At 44.0% G+C, this 5654-nt stretch overlaps 1 pseudogene; it reads right to left on the minus strand.

Moving 5' to 3' along the window:
- Positions 1-318: 318 nt before the first annotated feature.
- LOC114610627 lies at positions 319-1335 on the minus strand (annotated as a pseudogene).
- Positions 1336-5654: the final 4319 nt, after the last annotated feature.

Raw genomic sequence — 5654 nt, forward strand, 5'->3', positions numbered from 1 at the left:
GAGACACACAACTCTTCGATTGGGAAGAAGAGTTAAAAGACTGATTTGATAAATGAAAGTACAAATAAAAACCATAATCAATTGCTATTTGCTGCCTACATCGTTTTTGGGGGTGGCGGGGGTGTGTGTGTGCAACGAACATTAATTGATGGTATTTCAGAGAGTAGGGAGGGCTCCCTAGTCCCCTCCTGTTGTTACGGGGGTCTGGGATGGAAATTGTGAGGGAGATGCTCAGTGTTGGGGACAGGGACTCCTCAGCAACCAAGGGCCTCTCTCTTGCTGTCAGTGTCCTTGCTGGGGTGGGTGGTCCAGGGTTTCTTACTCCTTGGAGGCCATGTAGGCCCTGAGGTCCACGACCCTGTTGCTGTAGCTGTATTCATTGTCATACCAGGAAATGACCTTTACAAAGTTGTCATTGAGAGCAATGCCAGCCCCAGCATCAAAGGTGGAAGAGTGGGAGTTGCTGTTGAAGTGACAAGAGACAACCTGGTCCTCAGTGTAGCCCAGGATGCCCTACAGTGGGCCCTCAGATGCCTGCTTCACCACCTTCTTGATGTCATCATACTTGGCAGGTTTCTCCAGGTGGCATGTCAGATCCATAACTGATACATTGTGGGTAGGAACACAGAAGGCCATGCCAGTGAGCTTCCCGTTCAGCTCTGGGGTGACCTTGCCCACAGCCTTGGCAGCACCAGTGGATGCAGGGATGATGTTCTGGGCTGCTTCATGGCCATCACACCACAGCTTTCCAGAGGGGCCATCCACAGTCTTCTGAGTGGCAGTGATGGCATGGACTGTGGTCATGAGCCCTTCCATGATGCCAAAGTTGTCATGGGTGACCTTGGCCAGGGGGGCTAAGCAGTTGGTGGTGCAGGATGCATTGCTGACAATCTTGAGTGAGTTGTCATATTTCTAGTGGTTCACACCCATCACAAACATGGGGGCATCAGCAGAAGGGGCAGAGATGATGACCCTTTTGTCCCCACTCTTCAAGTGGGCCCCAGCCTTCTCCATGGTGGCGAAGACGCCAGTGGACTCTAGGACATACTCAGCACCAGCATCACCCCATTTGATGTTAGCGGGATCTTGCTCCTGGAAGATGGTGATGGGCTTCCTGTTGATGACAAGCTTCCCATTCTCAGCCTTGACTGTACTGTTGAACTTGCCATGAGTGGAGTCATACTGGAACATGTAGACCATGTAGTTGAGGTCAATGAAGGGGTCGTTGATGGCAATAATCTCCACTTTGCCACCAGATGGAGAGCAGAAGGCAGCCCTGGTAATCAGGTGCCCAATACGGCCAAATCCGTTCATACCAACCTTCATCATTTTGTCTACGGGATGAGACTGGCACTGCACAAGAAGATGCGTCAATCTCTGGAACAGGGAGGAGCAGAGAGCCTGCTGCCTACATCTTTACATCATGTTACAATAAATAAATTATTATTAAATAATAAATTCTATGAGGATTTTTGATTCATTTTAATGAGATAAAACAACAAGGACAGCGGTGGTTCATGATTACTTAATCATTTTGACACAACCAAATAACATTTTAAAAGTTGTATTTATTTTATTATTTTGTGTGTAGGATTGTTTTACCTTTTGGATGTGTGTGTGTGTGTGTGTGTGTGTTTGTGTGTTTGTGTGTGTGTTTATGTGTGTGTGCCTGTCTGTCTGTTTGTTTGTGTGTTTGTTTGTGTATGTGTTTATGTATGTGTGTGTGTGTGTGTGTGTGTGTTTGTACGTGCATCAGTTGTGTGCCTGAGGTCTGAAGAGAAAATCTGATACCTTGGGATTAGAGTTACTTGTTTTGGGCTAGCTACTTCATAGAAGTTGGGTATCCAACTCAGGTGCTCTGCAAAAACAGTTAGTGTTCCTATGTGTTGAGCTAATTCTTCAGTCCCAATGCAGAAAAATTAAAAAAAAAATGCCCCAAATCTTCTATCAGTTTTTTGCAACCACAGTAGATTAGTTTCCCTCGTGAATTTATTCATTCAGAGAACAATGACTTGGAGTTACATAGCATATGTGAAGTATTGGAGATCCACAATTTCTATTTTCATGGATCCAAGAGGGCAGGAGGTGGGGCGATGGTGATGAGTCCGAAAACATCGAAACACAAACCACATGAGCATACTCTAGTTCTAGAATGCTCTCCGAGTGCCCAAAGAATGAATGTGCCTTGTGAGCATCTTAAATGTTTCTCTCATAACTGAAAACTTAAACTTAGACATGCCCTAAAAAGTAAAGAAGAATGTTGTAATCATCCAACACATGCTGTGAGTTTGGGAGGAGATTATTAGCATGTGAGCCCCATATTTAGAGATAATTATTCTAGAATAGTGGTTCTTCACCGTGATGAAGTAAGTCATCAGGAGAGAAATTCTCCTGGGCAGCAGTGTCTAGGCCTTATCCTCAGAGATGCTAATTTATCAAGATAAGTGGGGCTAAGACATTAGTAACTTTTTAAAGATGATTTTTAACAAGTACCTAGGGCGGGGAATCATTGACTAAGGTAGTAAGTTAGATCATTATAAAAAGTAGCTAGGCCAGATCTTCTAAAATCCAAGAACGGGACCCCCTGCCCCATGCTAACCTTATCCTAAACAACACATCAACTTAGATACTTTTGAAGGACAGCCTTGCCTCCAGCTCCCAAGTACTAATCCGATCTCCACTTCCAGCGTCTCTACACATTTAAACCCTCCTGCTGATGAAAGCATGAACTGGGCTCGGTTTAATAACGGGGTTTTCCCATTGGCTATGTTCCCAGTCAGAATCCCCACCCTTCTCTAAGCACCTCCCCTTATACAGACTGTCTATCTAGGACAGTTTAAAAATCTCCTCTCCTGCCAGTAAGATATCCAATTACATCACAGGGCTACCGAACCTAGTCTTATAAAAGAAGTTTAAGAGAGATGTCTTCTTCTTGAACCAGAAAGGAGGACACTGACACTCCCCATGGCCTAGTTTGGGAAAGAACCTTTATCTGCATAACAGTGGCTCCCAAAAGAGTATCTCCCCACCTCCTTGCTGAGCTTTCCATTTTGGCTGAGCAGGTACTCATCAGGAAAGCAAATCTCATCCTCCCTGATGGCACAGGCAGTGCCTTCGAAGTAGGCCAAAGAATCTGGAGCTTGTCTAACCAGAAATTCTTACCCACTCCCTAAAAAATGCATATCCTGTTCATCCGAACGATAATTAGCACCTGCTTCCACCACTGAGCTCCTGTGGGATTTGGCAAGGCGCGCTCTGGCAGTGCAGTTTCTCTTGCCGATCTCGGGCATTGCTGCCTCGTGAACCTGGCTAGTCGTATGGCATGCCACCTAATCTAGACAGGGTGTTGCTGGACTCCAGTAGGACTGCCCCAACAAAATCATTAGGAACTCGTAGAGGCGTGAGGACAGAACACACCGGAGGAGGCAATCCAGTTCCTTTGGCTGTTCCGAACTCAGACACCCTCAAGATGGATTCTAGCATTATGGGGTACTGAAACTCAGAGAAAGCCCAGAAATTACCTAAATCAGATGTTGTTAATACTTGAGGACTCACTGCCTGTTTCAAATTTATAGAAAACAAGAGACCTTCCTCCCAGAAAACTGTGCATATGCCCAGTTTTTCATATACCCAGGAGATTGGACCACAAATTACCTGGCTCCCAGTAGAGGAACCTTTCACACACCTCTCCTTGACTCACATGCTTACTCTATGGATATGGTCCAGAGAAGCATAAGATTCTCTAAAGAATGAAGAGGCTTTGAATTCCTAATTCTGGTCCCAGGAGATTCATATCCTAGACCAGTGCTCTCTGGTCCTTCCTTAGAAGTTTGGGAATTGACCCGACATTTTCTGGGGTCATTGATCTTCATATAAAGCCTGCTGCTTGTCATCTGCCTTCTTGTCTACAAACCATCTTTTTTTTTATAAGATGGTAAATCATTTTCTCTTGACTGTGTAACCTAGTAATAATGGCTGGATCTATCAAAAATATTCCCAAGCATAGAAACAAGTGGGTGGAGAGCCTTAAGAGAACCATGTCTTCACCGGAGCGCCACCTGGTGGAGAATTGCACTAAATTCCGCCTAAACAAAGGCCAACACTAGTTAAAAGGGAGTATTTATTCTTTCCTCTATTTTTGATATCAGGAAAGCAATTTTATCTAAATTTTTTGACACAAATAATCTTTTAAATATCACCAGATAGAATCTGATTCAAAGATGAAGTGATTATTTGGGAAAAAAATCTCAAGTTTTTATTTCCTAGTTCTTCAAATAAACTGTCCTCTCCTTTAGCCACAGAACACTCTAACAGCAAGGACTTGTTTTCAGAGAACTCAAATGCAGCTACATTTGGCAGATAAGAGGAGCCTGTGTTGGTGGGGTTAGTGCAGCAGGCAATGGAATCTTGCTTCTATCTAGGGGCTGGATAATCCCAGGGGAAATAGTTTAATTGCTCTCCTCTGGGCAGAGATAGCTGGAGGCAGTGACTTTATGTTGCTAGATGACTTTAACACTTCACTCAAACTTCCTGTCTTGAGTTTCTCTCCTTAAATAGGGAAGATGTAACAATTCATCTTCTCCGAAGGCTCTTGTCAGGAAGCAACAGAATAGTTTGTTCAGTTTTGTGGCCCTTTTGCCCAATAGCATCATATGGACTTTGTTGGAAGAATTGTCATGGTTCCAAAAAGAGCTAAAATAATATGACCAAATATCTACATATGCCCAAAGACATCAGTTGTTGCCTAGTTTAAACTATATACAGCAAGCATTTTGCTGGCCTGGCTCGCTTTACAAACTCAATAGCTTTATTTATTTATTTATTTATTTATTTATTTATTGTAAATTTCAGTGGAAATAACTTAGTGGTGACACTATAACTTCACCGATTTTAACATGATATATAAAGTCAGCATAACATTGAGACTTAAAGATAAGTCCTTAGTGATAAGAAGACTCAAATTTGAATGGCTCCTGCACATGTGCCCTTACTTGTGGTGATGGGGGTGGGGAGGAATTTGTAGGAACTGGATCTTTCCTTCCATCTTATGCACTCCTGGGATCCCACTCAGGTATTCACGTTTGATAGATAGTACCTTTCGCTGAACCGTCTGGTCTCACAAACCCAAAGAAAGTGTTTCATGTTTTTTTGTTTCCTGCGTATTTGTTTGCTTGATTATTACATTACTGGGTCTGGAACCCACAGCTTCATGCATGCTGGGTAAGTGCTACACCACTAAGCTGAATCTCTAGTAGTACAATTCAGGTTCTATTTCTTATTAGTCATTTGAATTGGGCTAACTTTCAAACACTGGGTGTCATGTCTCACACGCATCTGAAAGAACCAAACTTGCAAAACTCCACCTCCATCGGCCATCAGTCTCACCTCCCTTATCTGGAAAGCCCAGACCAAGCCCATCTCTCTGTGTGGTCAGACTTATCTCCCCCTGACAACATCTGGACCTAAGGACATCTTCGCCATTCCACCCCAAGCCTGGGAACTCCTCTGCAGCAAGGGGCTGTGCATTCCTGCCTCCCACCCCAGCAGAGGGATGCTTGACAGAACTGCCCACTTCTGGAGTGACAATCAGGAAGGCTGGGAAGTCAGCATGTGGCTGAGTCCCATGGGTCCTGACTTGAAGGCTTCATGAGTTA

This window comes from Grammomys surdaster, unplaced genomic scaffold (assembly GCF_004785775.1).
Source record: "Grammomys surdaster isolate TR1022 unplaced genomic scaffold, NIH_TR_1.0 129, whole genome shotgun sequence".
Classification (NCBI taxonomy): Eukaryota; Metazoa; Chordata; class Mammalia; order Rodentia; family Muridae; genus Grammomys; species Grammomys surdaster.